The sequence below is a fragment of the Manis javanica genome, chromosome 3 (genome assembly GCF_040802235.1).
Source record: "Manis javanica isolate MJ-LG chromosome 3, MJ_LKY, whole genome shotgun sequence".
Classification (NCBI taxonomy): Eukaryota; Metazoa; Chordata; class Mammalia; order Pholidota; family Manidae; genus Manis; species Manis javanica.
Window position 1 is genome coordinate 82,921,318 of NC_133158.1, and position 21,924 is coordinate 82,943,241.

Below are 21,924 nucleotides of genomic sequence, written 5' to 3' on the forward strand. Positions count from 1 at the left end.
CAGTTCTGTGCCAAGAGGTGTGGTCAGGGCACTCTCCAAGCTTGGCTGTGGCTGGCTGCTTTGGGTAGGGCCTGGCTTGAGGCTGGTGCATCCAGGTTATGGGACAGGTTAGGCCAAGCACTCCCTTTGGTGCTAGAAGGCTAGAGGGAGGGCAATAAAAATGGCATCCTAGGCTCCAACTCCAGCAAGTTAGAAAGAGATTGCAATAAAGGTGTGGGCCAGCCCTGACAAAGTCCTTGCAGGTTCCTGCTTGTCCAGTAGCCACTTAAATATTAGCAAGGGGTTCCCCCTTGCTATGGTCTAGGCATTTTTCAAATTGTTGCTTTTGCACTGTATTTTGGGGGAGTGGTTTTGCACATGAGCTCTGTAAGAGCTGGATCTTCATTCCTGATATTTCTATGATTCTCCTGGTCTTTATTGGTGGCGATTTTCAAAATCAGGTGTTTTGGGGGCTCTTATTTCCAGTGCCTGCCCTGGAAAGACTAGGGTTGCCTGATGTAGGGCACAACCCTTCACTCCTCAAGGGAGAGTTCCCTATGCTTTGGGGGAGGATCCTTCCATGATGAGGGTTGCATTATCAGTGAAGCTGTGTTTTTGCCTCCCTGACTTCATGTATCTCTTTTGACTTCTGTTGTGGAAACACAGTTCACCTAGTTCTCAAGTCCTTTTCAGAGGAAAATTATTCCATATACAGATGTAAATGTGTTGTGTCTGTGGAAGGAGGTGAGATCAGAGTCTTCCTACACCTCCATTTTTAACTCCCTTGGTCAAAACTGAATAAAATTTTCTTTTGCAAGCTCAATTATTTTTTATTCTTAGATCCAACAGACATAAAATTAATCTGTCAAAATACTATGAAATTTTTAGTTTCTGTATATATCTTCTTCAAACATGAATTAACAACTTGTCCATTGGTCTTTGAGTAGCTCTAGGATATAATCTATAAGTCTGCCTGCCAAATTCTCTAATCTAATCTTAAATAAATCATCTCTTAATATGGGTTTTTAAAAATGTTTAAGCAAAAACATTATTTATGCTCTAAATTATAATATCATTTTTCTTATAGATTGGGAGTTTTTATTCAGAACTTCCAAAATTACTAGTATCTAAAATTGAGTTACCATGTTTTCATCGTGATGATCCTTAATACCAAAATAACAATATTGTCCTACATTCATTCCACCAACAGTGTCTATTGATGTACCAACCTAACATTGAGTCATGTATAAAAAAAGCAGAATTGCTAATTGCTGATTTACTTCTCATGAGAATAATGAGTCCAAACTAATTTGAAAAAAATGCTGAGTTCAAAGCCTGTATTTTCCAGGTGATCTGGCTTGGTTATTAGTAGGATGGAGGTGCCCTTCAGATTCCAGATAATGAAATGTAATTTCCCTTGGATTAAATAGACAAATCCCATAAAGAAGGCCAAATCAAAAGAGTTGGACCAAGAATTACAATATTGCTATAAACAAGTGAAGAAAATGCAAAGAATGTTCATGTGAGTTTGCATTAAAGGATAGAAGGTGGTGTTTGGGAAATTTGTTGAGTTGCTGGAGTACATAAAGGTGTGGAGAAGCATGAGTGGGGGCAATTCATGGCAGGGAGAAATTTGTTTATAGTCCACCTGAAATTTTCTTTGAGTTAGGAAGATGTTAAGAACCATAACTTAATTTAGAAGTAGACAAAGTCATAATTTAACCTAATGCATCCAAAAGAGATTATAAATGCATATTCTCCTAAAGGATTAATATGAAGCCTGTTGCTAAACTCAATCAATCCTCAGAAAAGTTTCCTCAAAAACTTTCCATAATTTCTTCTTAAAACACATTTGTGCGTTTTTGAGGATATTGTTTTTGGGATGTGATGTGTTTACTTCTGAGTTTAATCCTCCAATGTTCATTTAAATAACAAATGGAGTTATATGTGGGTGCAGAAATAGAGGATGGAAGCCACAATGGAGAAGCATTTTTTTTTAAGATTTTTTTGTTTGACATTTAAATAAACAGTCCTATGAACAATATGCAACATTCGACTTTGGGTCAACAGATCAGAAAAGAGAAATGAAGAAGTCTTTAAGTATTCCAGCTCCAAAATGAGTTATTATACTTCTAGGTAGAACTAAAATGTCAAAAAATATTTGATTATGTATTTTTAAATAATCCCAAATGGATGCCAGAAAAAGTCAGACTTCTTTACAATGTCATGGCATATCTTAGATTTTTGAATAAAAGTAGTTTAGAAAAATAACAATGCAAATAGAAAAATTTATAATTATGTATTTCAAGCAAACTTCACTTCTTTAGTTACCTTTTCTACTAAATTAGACTTAAGTAGACTTTTAATTTAGAATCCTCTTGTATAGTGCAATGTGTTAAAAGAAAACCACCTTTGTAATAAAGTAGTATAAACTCACTAAAAGGAACAATGTATTTATATCATTCTAAGTAATCATGTAAACTGTATCACAACATTATCTGAATATATTAATGATAATAAAGCTATTATTAGCAGTGACTATTTTATTTTCAGTAAAAGTGCCTGTGAAGGCCATTGATAAAAATGGCAACTACCAGTATTTCATATTAAGAGGATGAACACTGATGACATAAAATTGAAAAAAGAAATACCCCAAATATAAAGTAAATTATTTCTCTCTTACAAACTAATAACAGAAAATGACTTTTAAATCACCCTGAACCCTTAAATTACTTTTCAGTGTCCACTTCCCACATTACATTATAAGTTCATTATCACTGAGACATGTGCTCTGCTAATTGCAATATTAACATCTAGGAAATAGCCTTTTAAAATTTATGGTGGAAATTGTTTGATGAGTTACTGCGAATATTTTACTAACAGATAATATAAATCTAATGGTTTTAAAGAAGTACAATTTCTAAGTAGCAGTTTTGATGATATTTAAAGCAGTAAAACTTTAATTAAAGAAGTTCTTAATAAAAACTTATTTTATACTTTTTCAGATTTCAGTATATTGCTTTTTCCTTACTATTGGGAAAAGTAATCCTTATTTTTAAAGAACTTGTTCACACTGTCCCTAAACCATAAAATTAATGTTGAAACTTTCTCTAATTGCCAAATGTCATATTTTAGCTTTATAAAAATATTATTTACCAAGTAATATAATGATATAAATTTATATATAACACTATGTATGTAATAATATAAAATAATGTGACATTATTAAATATTAAATTGTCATATGTGAGTCCTTAGGAAAAAAACAACTATTTAATTTTTCCCATTTATACCTCTAAGAAAAAAATGGAAAATGCCATTATCTAATATTTGTCATCTAGCATTATTATCTGCATGTTTTAGAAAGGTAATTGGTAATATCAATTAAATAAAGTTTCTTTTTCACTATGTTTGCAGTCTGGATGCATATATTAGAAGCAGAATATCTCACATACCTATATAAACCTTGGTAATATTAAAGAAAATGTTGGAATTTCTCCAAAGTGCCTTGGTGATTATTTTGTCAAGTTACATAAACATTCACTATAGATTTATGTGTTAGCATTCAATATAACATCTTCTTCCCTAAAGGAATTTATATTTTGCTTAGTAACATCCTGAATGCTTGAAGAGTGGGTATTACAGATAAATTTCAGTATTTGACCTTAAAAAAGCAATATACAATAATTAAGGATTATTTTTAACTGAAGAACATCATGAACTAAAGTGATAAACAGTGAGTGTCAGAAGATATTTTCAAAGTCCAAAACCAACAAATAATTAGTTTTCTGGAACATAAAGGAATTGTTGAAAATCAACAAGAAATAAAAATTGCACATGAGTAGGGGATTTCTAAAAGCAAACACTAAAAATGCTGACAAAATGATCCAAATCATCGCTGTAGTGGGATGAATAGTGGCCCTCCCTCCAAAAGATAGTTCCATGTCCTAATTCCTGGAACCTGCAAATATGAGCTTATTAGTTAAAAGGGTCTTTGCAGATATTATAATTAAGATCTTGAGATGAGATCACTTTGGATTATCTTGTGGTCACTAAATACAATGGCAAGCATCCTTCTCCAAGGAGAAGACACAGCAGAGGAAGAAGTCATGTGAAGGAGATGAAAATTGGAGTGATTGGAGTGATTGGAATAGCCTCAAAGTAAGGAATGCTTAAGCTACCACAAAATTCAAGAGCAAGGAGAGACACCCCACTAGAGAATTCAGAGGAACTATGGCCTTGCCAATACTTTGATTTTTGTACTCCATATGAAAGTATTTTACCCTCCAGAATGGAGAGAACAAATTTGAAATAAAAAACAAGGAATAAATTGTTTTAAGAGACACCGTTTGTAGTTATTTGTTACAGAAGCCCTAGGAAATGAATAAATCAGTAGCCAGAAAAACTAAAATGTAAAATGATTAATTATTTTATACATATTAGACTGAGAAAAAGAGAAAATCTAGATAGTTCCAAGTGTTGCCAATAATATGAGAATATAGTAATTCTCCAGCATAACTGAAGGGAATGTAAACTTGTGCAACTATTTGGAGAGTAATTTACTATGTACTTGATGATCCAGATATTCCACTTCTGGTTGAATATCCCAGGCAATTTTTAACATATGTCCCAAACTGGACATCTGCAAAGAGGATTTTTATAGCACTGTTTACAGTGGTGAAGAGGGTGAAGAATTGGAGGCAACTTGAATATCCATTAAGAATAGAATGGAAAGAAACACTGTGGTGTAATTTTGGTGGATGCAAATAATGAAAATACAATTATTTCTCTAATATATATACATACATACATATATATGTGTGTATATATGCACACAGTATAATGTATATGCATACATATGTATATACATATTTACATATATGTATGTATGTACATTTATACTTATTTAGGCAATATAATATGCAATAACTGAAGATTATGAATAACTCCACCTTCTGCTCATCACCTCTTTCCCAAAATATTCTAAGTAAATAAATAAAATTCATTAATCTCTTTATACACAAAGCATTAATGTGTAGGTTATGGATACAAATACCAAATAAATATTTTCTTGCTTTGCCAAAGCTTAGAATCCAGTTGGAGAAACTGACATAACAGGGATATATTAGGGAGTAAACTATGATGGATGTGCAAGCTAGGTGTTATGCAAGTAAAGGAATAGAGAGATTAATTTTTAAATGGTGGTTTGGAAGGTTTAAGGAGGAAATGTAATTTGAGCTGCACCGTCAAGGTAGGAACAATTTTGGCAGGTAGAGGAGGATGAGAATGAGCACATGTTGGATATAGTTACGTGTACACTGAGTCGAGGGGTAAGAATATAGTAGTGGTTACCAGCTGGATTGGAGGAGGGATCAGAGCAGAACTGAACAAGGAGTAGGGGGTGAGCAGGAAGGGTAGTTAGTGTTGACATCTTATTTGAGAGGTTAGTGTATGTTGGCCAAGAGCATTAGATATGATCACTTTTCTGAAATTATCAGCCAGAAAGTCTTGGCTGGATTGAGACATATTTATTCAAAGATGTCATAAAGAAGAATGTTGAACAAAAATCCAAAACGGTAATTTTGTACTAAGAATTAAATTCAGAATGAAAGACAATGCAAAAGGGAGAATCAAAGCAAAAGAAAACCAGATGGGGATGCAATATCAGATATGTTTTAAATATGGGCTGTTTTATGACTGAGGCCAAACAGGACAGATTTAGGATCCTACATTTTAGCTATATAATTTTTGGGCATGTCCTAATACCTATAGAAGCCTGGGATATTTGAGACTACCAGGCTTCAGTATTAAACAAGAGGCAAAAGTGGAGAACTGCATTGTGACCATAAGAAGAAGACAGTGTCTGTGTTCACTGTGACCATAAGAAAAAGAGAGTGTCTGTGTTCACAAAGCCACATGCTGGTGGTCCCTGATCCAGTCTAGTACTGCTTGAATATCACTACTCATATTGTAGCCTTAAAAATCACAGATTGCCAGTCTTTGGAGATAAACTGGAGTTGTGAATTTCCCACCAGGCAAAATACCAACTTGCAAAGATTTATAAAATGGGTTTTCTGGAAATAAACAGTTTCTGTCTCAGAAAACTATTTTTAAGTGTTACTATATTCTATCACTAATACCAACAGGTAGAGATGAAATAATAGGCAAAAAAGAATATTCACTTTAGTGTAATTCAACTTAGAAAACTAATAAAGCCCCTGATGGTTCATTTTGTTTAAATTAGTTTTTACAAGTTTCACTGAAGAAAGAGAAACGAAAAATAAATTTTTATGGAAGTATTTTTGAAATACAATCATACTGATTTCAAGTATACACCACAGTGGTTCAACAGTTACCAATATTATCAAATGCTCACCCCTACTAGTGGAGTTACTATCTTCAACATAGGAAGATGCTACAGAATCATTGACTGTACTCTCCAAGCTATACTACTATCCTGTGACCAACATATTATAATTGAGAATTTTTATGCCCCTTTATCCCCCTCACCATCCCCACCCACAACCCTAACCTTTCCCACATAGTAATCACAAGACACTTAACAGAGTCTATGAGTCTACTGCTATTTTGTTCATTTTTGCTTTGTTTTGCTTTATATTCTACAAATAAGTGAAATAATGTATTTGTGTTTCTCCACCTGTCTTATGGCATTAGCATAATACCCTCTAGGTCCATCCATATTGTTACAAATGGCAGGATTTCCTTTTTTTATGGCTGGATGACGTTTCATTGTGTATATGTGTCACATCTTCCTTATCCACTTAGGTTGCTTCCATAACTTCGCTATTGTAAATAAGGTGGTGATAAACATAGAGTTGCATATATTTTTTTGAATCAGGCAATTTGTTTCCTTGGGGTAAATTCCTAGAAGTGGGATTATTGGGTTGTATGATATTTCTATATTTAGTTCTTTAAGGAACCTCCATACTGCTTCCCACAGTGGTTGCACCAATTGACATTCCCACCAACAGTATAGGAAGGTTCCCTTCTCTCCCATCCTCACCAACCCTTGTTATTTCCTGTATTTTGGATACTAGCCATACTGACTAGTGTGAGGTAATATCTCATTGTAGTTTTGATTTGCGTTTCTTTGATGATTGGTGATATGGAGCATCTTATGTGCCTGTTGGTCATCTGTATTTCTTCTTCGAAAAAATGTCTGTTCAGGTCCTCCACCCATTTCTTAAACAGGTTAGTATTATTATTATTGATGTTGAGGGATATAAGTTCTTTATATATTTTGGGTGTTAACTCCTTATCAGATAAATTGTTTATGAATATATTCTCCCATACTGTAGGATGCCTTTTTGTTCTGCTGATGGTGTTCTTTGCTGTACAGAAACCTTTTAGTTTGATGTAGTCCCACGTGTTCATTTTTGCTTTTGTTTCCCTTGCCCGAGGAGATGTGTCCAGGAAAAAATTGCTCATGCTTATATTCAACAGATTTTTGTTTATGTTTACTTCTAAGAGTTTTATAGTTTCATAATTTGCATTTAGGCCTTTGATCCATTTTGTGTTTACTTTTGTGTATGTAGTTAGACGATAATCCAATTTCATTCTCTTACATATAGCTGTCCAGTTTTCCCAACACTAGTTATTGAAGAGACTGTCTTTTCCCCATTGTATATTCATGGCTCCTTTATCTTATATTAATTAACCATACATGCTCTGGGGCTATATGTGAGCTCTCTATTCTGCTCCACTGATGTATGGGTGTATTCTGTGCCAGTACCATACTGTTTTGATTACTGTACCTTTGTAGTATAGCTTGAAGTCAGAGAGTGTAATAACCATAGCTTTGTTCTTTTTTATCAGATTGCTTTAGCTATACAGGGTCTTTTGTGGCTCCAAATGAATTTTAGGATTATTTGCTCTAGTTCATTGAAAAGTGCTCCTGGTATTTTGATAGGGATCTCATTGACTCTGTAAATTTATTTGGTCAGGGTGGTCATTTTGACAATATAAATTCTTCAAATCCTGAGTATAGAGTAGATTTCCATTTGATGGTGACTTCTTTAATTTCTCTAGAGTGTTTTATAGTTTGCAGAGTACAGGTCTTTCAACTGCTTGGTTGGGTTTATTGCTAAGTATTTTATTCTTGTTTATGCATTTGTAAATGGAATTGTATTTCTGATTTCTCTTTCTGCTAGTTCATTGCTAGTATATAGGAATGCAACAGATTTCTGTGCATTAATTTTGTATCCTGCAACCTTGCTGAATCCAGTTTTTAGTTTTAATAATTTTTTGGTGGAGTCTTTACTGTTTTCTACTATAATATCATGTCATCTACAAATAGTAACAGTTTAACTTCTTTCTTAACAATCTGGATGCCTTTTATTTCTGCTTGTCTGATTTCCATGGCTTGGATCTCCAGTACTATGCTGAATAAGCGTGGTGAGAGTGGATAACCTTGTCTTCTTTCTGAACTTAGAAGAAAAGCTTTCAGCCTTTTGTCATTGAGTATGATGTTGGCTGTGGGTTTGTTGTATATGGACTTCATTATATTGAGGTACTTATCCTCTGTAACCATTTTGTTGAGAGTTTTTATCATGAATTGATGTTGAATTTTGTCAAAAGCTTTCTCAGTATCTATTGAGATGATCATGTGGTTTTTATACTTCTTTTTGTTAATATAATGTATGACATTGATTGATTTACAAGTATTGTACCATCCTTCCATCCCTGGAACGAATCCCACTTGCTCATGATAAATGATTCTTTTGATGTATTTTTGAATTCTGTCTGCTAATACTCTGTTGAGGATTTTTGCATCTATGTTCATCAAGACTATTGGTCTATTTTTCTAGTGTCTTTGCCTAGTTTTGATGTTAGAGTGATGCTGGCCTCATAGAGTGAGTTTGGAAGTATTCCCTCCTCTTCTACTTGTGGAATACTTTAAGAACAAAGGGTATCAGTTCTTTAAATGTTTGGTAGAATTCAGCTGTGAAGCCATCTGGTTCTGAGTTTTTTGGGGGGAGTTTTTTTTATTACCATTTCAGTTTCATTGCTGGTAATTGGCTTGTTCAGATTTTCTGTTCCTTGCTGGATCAGTTTTGGAAGGTTATATTTTTCTAGGAATTTTTCCATTTCTTCTAGGTTGTCCAATGTACTGGCATATAATTTTTCATATAATTAAAAAAAACTGTTTTTGGTGATATCTTTGGTGACTATTCCTTTTCCATATCTGATTTTTGTTTGTGTTCTCTCTCTTTTTTTCTTGATAAGTCTGCTCAAGAGTTTGTCTATTTTGTTTGTTTACACAAAGAACCAGGTCTTGGTTTCACAGATTTTTTTTCTGTTGTTTTATTATTCTGTATTTTATTTATTTCTGCACTGATCTTTGTTATGTCCCACCTACTAACCATGGGTTTCATTTGTTCTCCATTTTTAGTTTCTTCCACTGTGTATTAGATTGTGGTTATTTGGGATTGTTTTGTTTCTTGGGGGTAGGCCTGTATTGCTATGTACTTCCCTCTTAGAACCACTTTTGAACCTTCCCACAAATTTTGGACTGTTTTATTTCTGTTTTTTATTTGTCTCCTTGTATTGCTTGATTTATGTTTTAATTTGTTCATTGATATATTGATTATTTAGAACCATGTTGTTTAGCCTCATATGTTTGTAGAGTTTTTTTGTTGTTGTTTTCTTTGTGTAATTTATTTCTAGTTTCATATCACTGTGGTCTGAGAAGTTGCTTGATGCAATTTCACTCCTTTTAATTTATTGAGGCTCTTGTGGCCTAGTATGTGATCTATTCTGAAGAATGTTCCATGTACACTTTAAATATGTGTATCCTGCTGCTTTTGGGTGGAATGTTCTGTAGATATCTGTTAAATCCATCTGATATAATGTACAGTTCTCCTGTTTCCTTACTTATTTTCTGTCTGGTTGATCTATCTATTGAAGTGAGTGATGTGTTAAAATCTAAAATGAGTGAGTTTCAGTCTCTTTCCCCCTTTAATTATGTCAGTGTTTGTTTAATGTGTACAGGTGCTCTTATGTTGGGTGCATAGATATTTATAATGGTTTTATCCTTTCACTGGACTGACCCCTTTATCATTATGTAATGTCCGTCTTTGTGTCTTGCTACTTTCTTTGTTTTGAAGTATATTTTGTCTGATACAATTACTGCTCCTGCTTTTTTCTCTCTTTTTGCATGAACTATCTTTTTCCATCCCTTAACTTGCAATCTGTGCATGTCTTTCTGTTTGAAATGAGTCTCTTGGATGCAGTATATAGGTGGGTCTTGTTTCTTTATCCATTCTGCCACCCTTTGTTTTTGATAGGTGTACTCAATTTATATATTAGGTAATTATTGATATTGTGTACTTATTACCATTTTATTAATTGTTTTCTGGTTGGTTTTGTTTCTTTTCCTTCCTTCCTCTCTTATACTATTCTCCTATCATTTGATGGTTTTCTTTAGTTTTATGATTGGATTTCTCTTTTTTAATTTTCTGTGTATCTATTATAGGCTTTAGGTTGTGGTTACCATAAGGTTCAAGGATAGCTTTGTAACTGTATAACAGTCTGTATGAGTTGATGATTGCTCTATTTCAAGCATGATCTAAAAGTACTTCTTTTTTCTCATTATTCATCCTCCACACTTTATGTATTAGAAGCCATAGTCTGCATTTTTTGCCATATCCCTTGACTGATTTTGCATATATTTGGTTTTACTACTTTTGTTTTAATTTCATTGTTGCTTGGTAAGTAATTGGTCTACTACTTTTACTGTGGGTTGTTTTTTACAGTGAAAGCTATTTAGCTTTAGGAACATTTCCATTGCTGGCAGTCTCTTTAACATATCCTGTAATGCTGATTTAGTTGTTGTAAATTCTGGAACCTTCATTCATCTGGAAATTGTTTAATCCCTGCTTCAAATTTGATTGATAATCTTGCTGAGTAGAGGATTCTTGGTTGAAGGTCCTTCTGTTTCAGTACATTTAATGTTTCATGCCACTCCCTTCTGCCCTGTAAAGTTTCTGCTGAGATGTCTGCTGATGACCCAGTAGGGTTTCCCTTATAAATAATCTTTTTCTCTCTCTGACTGCTTTCAATACTCTCTCCTTATTCTTAATATTTTGCATTTTGTTTATTATTGTATGTTTTGGTGTTGTCTTTCTGCAGTTTCTTTTGTTAGGGGCTCGCTGAACTTCCATGACCTGAGTATCTATTTCCTTTCCCAGACTGGGGAAGTTTTCAACAGAACCCAATATAATGTGGACTCATATTCTCAGAGCAGATTTCCAGGTTTATGTGTGCTCAGGACAGTTCCTGGGCACCTGTCCCCTTCAGGACCCATTCCTCTTCCTCCTGCTTGTGGACTGAGATTGGGGAAGGGCTTCAGTCCTGCTTGATCATGGCTCTGCCATTTTACCCTTTTCTGTGTGGTCTTATCTTCTTCACAAGGTGCAGGTGGTCTTTCCTGCAGCCTTCAGATCATTTTCAGGTTTAGTTGTATTTGCTGTAGTTACTTCCTTGCTGTGTGTGTCAGGGGAAGAGGTTTCTCCTTGCTTTCCTACTCTGCCATCTTTTTTTACCACCCCCAAAGATGGATAATTTGATTTGAAAAGATCAGGCAAATGGATTAATATATGGGGTTCCATGTATTTAACAAAATAATCAAATCTATAAAAATAAAATTTATTTCATTTGTTTTAGTCCCAAAGAAGTTTGACTTATTGAAAACATCTCCATTCAGTAAAGTTTTAAAAATGGAAAGCTTTCAAAAGAGAAAAACTTATTTGCAAAAATAGACTGCAAAAGTAACAAATTAAAGGGTAAATGGTCCATACCTAGGCACATGTAGTTGTTTTCATTATGGATCATCTTTTATGACAGATCAATAAGTTTATCTGCAAAGAGTTTCATGAAATTATCAACCATCTACCTATCCATTATCTATCTATATCTATCTATATCTATTATCTATCTATCTATCTATCTATCTATCTATCTATCTATCTATCTATATCTTTCATCTATCTATGTCAATCCATCATCTATCGATCATCCATATCATCCATCAATCATCTATCATCTATCTTCTACTTATCTTCACACTAATAAAAATCTTCAAATTTAACAAAGATGAGAACTCAAAGCTTTTCTTCATTTGCTGAGAACTGTTTAATCTGAATCATAATAAATATATTATTTCTTTTAATAAAATTAGTTTACAGGTGACAGTTTATCATAATTGTATTGTTTTTACCCTTTTTATCTTTACACTTTATTTCTCATTTTATAAATTCTTAATTTAGGAGCCAAATTTAGGATGTTTTATTTCCTTTTGACATGGTAAATCTGTGTCTGGCAGAAAAGTAACCTACCTTTGCAAGCTATATAATCTTAACTCCAAAATATTAAATAATTATATTAAATATTAAGTATATAAATATTAACCAGATTCAATCTGAATACATAATTACTTCCCAGATTCTCTTTGCATTAATTTAATGAATATAATGATGGCTTTGTTTATATAAATGCAATTAGTAAATGTTTTTTTCTGTATTTTTCCAGAGAAAGTTTGTAGGACAAATAGGTAGAAACCAAGAAGATACTCATTAATTCAGTCATTCAGATTCTTTTATTGGGAAATCTTCTGGACACAAGAAGTAGGAAAACAAATTAGTTAAGGCCTTTAAATCCAGGAATTTATAATAAAATGCAATTAAAATTATTTAATATTTAATGACATATCTTTATGTTAGTTGTCTGCTTGTACCTGGAAATACACAATGTTGTTATGATGGAGTAGACATCCAATTTATATTTGTTTGGCCTGACAGATGAAAGATAAGCTTTATTGAATTTTTATTTAGGCTGAGACAAGTGACATATGTATATCTCACTGAGATGTTTGTGTGTGTGAGTGTGTGTGTGTGTGTGTGTATCAATGCTTTAATGTAGATGTATTATGCATATAAGGCAAGTTTGCTTATTATGATCATTTAATAAATGATGAAGTTGATGATTAGATATATTAAGTAACATCTAATAGGTGATAACTCAGGATTCCAAAGTTCAAAGTTTAAGCATAACGTTATTCTATAAATTTCAGTCCTCAACAGTAAATTAAACCTAGGTAAAGGTGTAATTTGATGAGTGTAATATGATTTGTAATTCAGTTTGACAACAGATTAAAGATGGTCACATACTTTAAAAACATTCTGAATTACAATCAACATATTTTGTGGTCTAATTTCTTACTATATATGCACTCTAATAAAAATCTAATAGAAGTAAAAGTAATTAAATATGTCAAAATGAAGTATAGTGTATTTTCACATTGTGGTATTAAATTAACAATCTCATTTGAGCAAAGTGTCCTCAAATACCATTAGTAAAATTTTAAAAATGTTAATTGTAGAAATTATTCATTGTATTTTAATTTTTATAATACTATTTTGATTTTAAATGAATCTTCAAAATTTATGTCTATAGCACTTCTTAATCTTGAAGTATTAGATGTGTTCAATATTTTCATGATACATATTTTTCAAGTAATTCCCTTGAAAGCAATAATATCAAACTTTTCTTCAAGGATAAGAATTATATTCTGCCCATATTTGCAATATTTGTCAATTAGAAATGAACCAAGAATGTTATAATAAAATTGTATTTGTATTGTTCTATTTCACATATTGAGGCATGACTTTTGAGTGATTATACATAAATTTAAAGTATTATTGTATTTTCCTTGTATCTCATACACTGAATTTCTGGTGAATAACGTAACTGGAGCTGTTTGTGTGTTTTATGGGTTTGGGTTATAAATTAAACTTATTTACAATAACAGAAGAAATGATTAAAACAAATACAAAATTAAAGTAAGAGCTAATAATATGCCAACATATGATCTTATGATATTTCTTTCTAGAAACTGTACATTCCCCAAATATACAGAATCATTCCATAAACAAGAAGAGAATGATATGTTAGTGATCATCACATTACATTCATAAATAGCTTTAATCATCACAATTTTTTGGCCTGACTTTCGTATTAGTTAATCACAACCAATTGCTAAAAATCCAAACAGGGATCAGCATTTGATAATGATTTGTTGCCAAATTTAGCCATCTTTGCAATTTTCAGTTATTTAAGCATAATTTTTTGGAATATTCCTAAAACAATCTCACATTTATCTTGTGTTTGCTTTCTTATCTTTACAATATTACAAACTATGGTGACTCAAAACATTAAAACAAAAGTACACTAGTTAGTAGGACACCATTACAGATGACTGAAAGAAGAAACAATTGCCAATGCTTTAGAAAGCTGAAAGGAACTGGACTTACATGTGGTTTATTTCCTCAATTCACCTTTAGAGACATTTTCCTTAGAAACATGTTAAATCCATTGATTTTTAAAAATTATTGTAGTCTATAGTTTTTGTTCTGAAGATAGCTTAACCAATATACTTAATGACTAAGTGACAGAATATTTTTCCTCTGTATTTCACTTTCAAAGAGCCAATATCACCCATTTATGCAAAAAAACCAAGCACAATGGTAACCAAAATTTTGCTCAGTGAGATCTATGCTTCAACCAGTTTATTCATGTATAGAAACTTTTTACATTTCCAATTCATGAACGTCAACCCCATATTTGAAAATGCTATGTAATAAAAGGAAGTATATTTTATGAAAATTTTTAATGAGCATCTTTCTGAAAATATCTCTGAAGCCATCTGTAATACACTTATCTTGAATTTGTAACCTTAAGGAGAGCAATGATACTAAATGTGCTTCAGCACACAATTACTAATCATTCTAAAGTGTGGTGACATCATTATAATTCTGCATTTTAATACTATATATACAGCATCTCATTAATTGCTATCAATTCACATTAATTACATGTCAAAAATGAGCACTTCTAAAAAAGTTTCCTCCATTTTAAAGTGCAGTAAGATCACCTAGGAAACTTTAAAAGTAGTTATAATTAGGTTCCACTCCAGATTATTAAAATTAAAATCTCCTTGGAAGTTGGACAATATCACATTTACTTTATCTATGCCTTAATAACTTTATTGATTTTGAGAGTGTCTTTTCGCTGTAAACATTTTTTTCCCAATATTACACACATTAAAATGAATAAGGTATAGTTTATTTAAATTTTGTTTCTATAATGAACTTTCATCATAGATGCAATGTGATAGTTTTGATGAGTATTCATGTATTTGTAAAAGTAGTTAACATCAAAAACAATTTCTCATTCAAGCTTTAAATTTCTACAGGGTAACTTCACACAGGTATGACAACTAGAACTACTGGTTCAGAAGAATAGTAAAAGGCTCATAATAAAAATAGTAAAAACAGCAAAAAGCCTGATTACTTACTGACTGCTTCCAAAACTATTTGAGGCAACTAAACAGGTCTATCCATTAGCAAGATTTTTTTTTGTTAGTTTATAAAATAAAGCCCTTTTGAGTACCTCATAAAATTTAAACTAAAGAACTTTCTGCTGTCTGAGTTCATATCACCTTTAGTACATGTTTTGGTCCTTTCAAGACATTCCTTGGGAAAGTTAAGTATTTATAAATAATTTTAACATTGGTGGAAATAAAAAGTGCATTCTTCCTCATATTTTAAACCAAAATGAATTCAAGTAGATAAAATTTTCATTTAAAAAATAAAACAATGAAATTTGTAGAAGAAAATAAAATACGTATAATCTTGATGTGAGGAAGAGCTTTCTCAGCATGATTACAAAAGCAGCATAATTTCCAGTTCTGCAGAAATGCCCACACACACCAGTTCCCCTTGCATCATTGCTCATTTCTGTTGGACAGTGACAAGGCAGCATAATAGTTCAGAGTAAGATATTTAGTCAGACCATTTGCACAGATCCTGGTTCTTTCATTCACTCGCTTGGGACTCTGGGTGTGTGGTTTAGTGTATCATCTCTAAGGCAAGAATAATAAAAGTATTCACCTCCTACTGTAGTTTTAAGGGGGAAAAATAGATATTCCATGTCTGACACATCTTAAGTGCCCTGTAAATGTTGCTATTGTTATACTAGGACTGGATGAATTTATCCATAAAGATAAATCTCTGAATTCTATTTCCAAAATAGTATTCCAACTATTTATGAGGCCTTTTGACTAAGTCCAATATTTTGATGGTAACCATTTTTCCTGTTTCTAACATTTCATATTTAATTTTACTTCTTTGAAACTTATTACTGAAGTATTTCATAGGCAGATTTTCAAAGTATCAGTGAATAGAGAGTAAAACCATCTACATGCTTTATAGTAAATTAATATAGATTTCAACACATTGTCCCTTTTAATTGTATTTAGATAATTAAGCAATGAGACAGAACAGAATGTAAATCATGTGGCATTTATTTGCACATGGTAGGTTATTACAGTCATAAGGCTGAAAGCCAAATGCTCTCAAATGAGTGAAGTGTGAGTTAGGCATAGCAGCCCTGGGCTGACATGTCTAAATACATTATGAAATGTGACTCATAAAATCAAGTTAACATATGTGGAAATGCTTCAAAATAATAAGGTGAATCAATGTCAGCAAACCCACAGCTGAAGTTTGTATAATTTGAACAGTGTTAACTAAAAGTTCAGAATTCTTGTTGAAAACACTAACAGTTGTTTTTTTCATTTATTTGTTTTTATTTGGCTTTCCCACTTGTTTGGCTTTTATGTGAAATTTTTTAATATAGATATTAAGAAAGAGTCAAATAAATTTAACAAATAGTCAAATAGTCAAACAAACTTAACAAATAAAGAGTCCACAGTATGACTATGTTTATGATCTTAGGCTACATGGCTTGTTTAATTTTTTATAAGCCTCTTTTGAAATTCCAGTATCAATGCCTATCCTGAATCAGCATTATCCCAGTGTACTCCATCATTCTGAGAGACACAGCTAGTAGAAACTCCATAGGTACTACTGTATACTACTAGTACATGTTTACTAATATTTTATGTATAATTTGTAAGTTTTTCTCTTTCTTCTCTCCTAGAGTTTAAAGATACCTTCAGCTAGTTTATTTCCTCATTCAATCTGAAGCTTATAAATATATTATCATAAACAAAAATATGTGCAAAGAAATTTAGACATAATTTTCTGCTATTATTTTAGTATTTAAAAATTATTTGAGGAACTACTTTGTGTATTGCTCAAGTGAATTAACTCCATGCTTCCATGATTTCAAAAGCAATAATCACAAGCACACAGGCATATACACATGCATGCACACAAACTTTTTTCATCTATCTTCACAACATATATGAATCAGATCTGTGCTCAATAGTTCTACAGTGAGTCCTCAAAACTACTTTACTTTGCGTTCCCTTTTATTAATATATTACAGTCATAGAGCATCCATCAAAACTAAGATTTTGCTCTTGGTGCAATATCATTAACTAAAGTCCAGAAGTTACTTGGATTTCAGCAGTTGTTTCACTAATAGCATTTTACTTGTCCTGCATCCAATGCAGGATTCCACAGTGCATTTAATTACATCTTCCTAGCCTTCACCAGTCTATGACAGTTCCTTAGTCTTTCCTGGTTTTACATTACACTGACACTTAGAAGATGATTGGCCAGTTATTTTGTGGAATGTCCTTCAGTTTGGGTTTGTCTGGTGTTTTCTCATGCTTAGACTGAAGTTATTTATTACTGGGAGGAGTATGACAGCGGTAATGGTCTCTCTTGGTGCAGGATATTAGTGGGTGCATGATGTGAACTTATATTACTTGTGATGTTAACCTTGATCACTTGGCTGAGGTGGTGTCTGCTGGGATTCTGCATCATAAATTACTTTCCCCTTTGTAATTATTAAATATTTGGGGGAGATAATTTGACATATTTGAGTTATGAGATATATTTAATTTCTGTTTAAACTTCCATCCACTAATTTTTATGTCCTTCTACATTTATTAATTTAAATTCTTTTTTAAGGAAGAGTTGTCACTTCTCCCATATTTATTGATTCTGTTATTCATTCCTATCAGTATGGACTCAGACATGCATCGCATGCTTTGGCCTGTAATATAATGCTGCTATTACTTAGTCACTCAAGTTGCCCCTACTTTGGTCATTGAAGACTTTTATATTGGCCACTCTGTGTCTTCAATAGTCCAACAAAGCCCTACCCTTTGGTTTGGTTTGGTTTTAAACTACCTCCTGACTTTTCAACACCACCCAATGCTACAGACTCATGTTGTATGAGTCCCACCTGTGTAATCACTCAGTTCCCCAAGAAGCCCTGATTCTTTTTATTGGAGAATGGTTTTTGGAAACCAAGATCTGGATGCCAGATGTGCTCGTTCATACTTCAGTAGCACAGTTCCTAGCCCATCTTAATGAATCAAGCTAGGAAAAAAGATGTGTGTACACTAACCCATACATACATTTTCATGTATTTTTATTTTTGAATTTACTTATCTGTATACATGCTTCTAAAAAATAAGTTAGTGTTGATATCACCAACTTTAATCTAATCCCACAGGGATCCTTCTGGCTTTCTCCCCTTATTTGTAATTTGTTTGCCTGAATCTCATTATCTAAAATATATTTACATATTTGTTCAAAAATAGTATATCAATTAAGTATTTTCAGAATTCCTAAGCCAAACATCTGTGAATAGCAAATTTACCAACTAGAGTACAATGTATTGTGGTTTTTGTCTTAACCTCAAAGCATCCAGAAAAATATTTTCTGAAAATACTAAGGTCAATATACTTCTCCTCTATTACTTTCACTACAGTTAAAAGTTATTTATTGGTAATACAATTTGATTTATTAATCATAATCTGCTTTCCATGTTCTCCAAACATATGTTTGATTAAAACAAGGTTAATTTTAATCAAACATATATTTGATTAAAACACATGTACAATAAAATTCACTTTTTGTTGCATACTGTTTCTCAGTTTTTGACAAATGCTTAGTCATGTGGCCAACACCACAGTTCTATATAGAATAATTTCTTCACCCATGTTGCCTCTTTTTAGATAAACCCTTTCCCCAACCCCAAGAAACCAGAGATCTGTTTTCCTGCCTAGTTTACCTTTTCCAAAGGGTCAGCTAAATGGAATCATGCACCATGTAGCCTTTGAATTTGGTTTCCTTTATTTAGCAAAATGCATTCAAAATTCATCAACATTGCATGAATCAAGAGTTTGTTCAGCAGTTTATCTATTTACCTAGTTAATGATATCTAAATTGTTTCCAACTTTTGGTGATTTTGAATGAACTGCTATGAATATTCATAAAGTTTTTGTGTGAATATATGTTCTTTTCTCTAGCAGGATTACTGGGTCACAGGGAGATACATATTTAACTTTTAAAAAACTGCCAAATCATTTCCCAAAGCTTCTGTACCATTTGATGCTGTCAGCATTACATGAGTTTCATTCGCTCTGCATTTTTCTCAGTATGTGGCATTGCCGGTTCTATCTGATTTTGGGCATTCTAACGTGTGTGTACTGGTATTACATTGTGGCTCATTTTTGCAATTATTAATTATATTGAACATACTTACATAAATTTATTTGCTATCCATGCATCTTTTTAAGTGAAGTTGTTCTTTAGATCTTTTGCCAATTTTTAATTTTTCGCTTGTACATAGTTGAGTTTTGAGAATTCTGTTTCTAAATATAAGTCCTTTGTCACAAACAAGATAGTCAGATATTTTATCCCAGTCTGTGACTTGTCTTTTATTCCATTAACACTTTCTTTCACTCAAATTATCTTTTAAAATGTTCATAAAATCCAGTATGCAGATTTTTTAATGGATCAGTACATTTGGTGCCATATCTTCACTTTTTCTGTTAAATCTTTAACGTAAGTGTCATATACGAGACTGATTTTGATGTTCATTTTGTACCTTTGAAGCATATTTTTTCTTGCCTTTTTATACAACTGGTAATACTTTTTGTTGTTGCTTTTGGAAGTAGAATGCCAGACATCTGGTATGGAACTATAATACTGAGGTCAGTAGTTTTGATCCAAGGAAACAGACATATATTTTGTTCAGCAGACCTTTAGAGTGGGCATTTGATTTAATCCACCTAGAAGTTGTGGTGGGTTGGATTTTGTTGTTGCCTGTAGAAATGTATTTAGGATAGGAGTTGATTAGCAGAGCAATGTCTGTTCCTTCTGAGGTTTACGTCTTTCATTTGCTCTGTCCCACAGAGAGGTTTCCTCCATGTGTTCTTGTTTCTCCTTGTCCCTCTTCTAGTATGTTCTGCTATTACTTTAGCATGTTAGCTTGGTTGAGAATGGTAGTGCTGTGTTTCAGCTGTATTGATTAAGCCCCAGCCCAACACATGCACCTTGACCCATTTCTCAATTGACCCATTTCTCAATTGACCCATTTCTCAATTGACCCTTCTCTATTCACCTACCTTTTTGTGAGGCTGAGCCGCCCTCTAATAATCTCTATCAACCTCGTGGTGTTTCCATCTGCCCAACTATAATTAGTTTTCATCAGTGTCCTCAAGACATTGCTTATTGTCTCCCATTCCCTGCCCCTCCAAGGCTTTTGTTCTATAACAGACAAAATAAATAGTTTTGGGGTCAAGGGTCTTGTTCCCACAGGCACAGTTGTTCCTTTAGCCAGGTTGATTGTCGTAGACCCTTCCTAGGGCTTTTTCCATTCTTTCCTGTGAGTACCCAGTGGGGTTCATAGAGAAAGAGCTAGACTTCTTCAGTGTCAGCTCTTCTGGTGAAGTCTTCTTAGGCACACAGGTTTGCTTACTCCAGGTGAGCACATGTGTGCTTTTCCTTTCTCTCTACAGGTACAGTCTCTTTTGTCCTTGGGCCATTTGATGATTTTACAATATTAGGTCTCTGATGGGTTTGGAAAAAAAAATGTTTAAAGTTGGTCCATATCTGTTGGGTAAGGTGGTCAGGCCAGTCTGTTGAAACCCCTGCAGGAGAATGGGCCTGGGCTTGGAATATTTCTAACTGGGATATAAAGAGCCCTCACAGTCTGTGCTGGGTTTATCCCCTGCTGTGGGCTGTCTTTCCTTGTTTCAGACTCAATGTTTTCTTTCTTTTATTTAAGTCATATTAATGGCCCATAGGTACCCCTCAGTTTCCTGTATTTCATACCCTGAAAATACAGGGGAGTAAGGGGAGGGGTCAGTGTCCTTCCACTGCATGAGGAAGTGAGATGCAAGACCCCAGAAGGGATCTGCTGACAAAGGACCTATGCACTGCAGGAGCTGAATATTGTACGTAATTTCTCTCTCTTCTTGTTGTATGGAAACCCCGTTCCTCTTGTACATGTTGTCTGTTCTCAGTGACCTCAGATCATGCCTTGGTTTCTTCCCTGGGTGGCACTTATCTACCTTAAACCATGGTCACACTATGTTATAGTCCTTTGTCAAGCCTGACTGCTCAATGAACAGGGAATCATCTTTTTCATTGTAAAGTGGCAACATCCTGGATGCAGAATTCTGACCTCCTGACATAGTACTAGTGGTATCCATTTTTTCTTAAATACAGTCAAATAGAATTTTTCTTTAAATATTTTTATATAGTACTAATTATGGAATCAGCTTAAAATCTGAAAGGCACTGATTCTGTACAAGTATTTTACTTTCTAATAGAATTGACATTTTTGATGGTTTTTCAAAATTAAAACTTCAAATGGAATGTTAAGGGTGCAAGCCAAGTTGGCTCAATTGTATAAATCAGTCCAATTATATGAAAGTGTTCCACTAACACAATAATGATCATGCTTTCCCTGCTCCACTAAATTAAGCAGACAGTTGTGACTTAGTCTGTAGTCTTGATTATATTCTTCATGTTGTTCCCTGGACACAGTTAAGTTTAAGGAAAAACTGTCTTTATCTTTGCCTTTGAGCTCCGTTCTAAGGCTTTAATTTGTTCCCAAGAGGCTAGGACATTTACTAACACATAGTAGGCTTCCTAG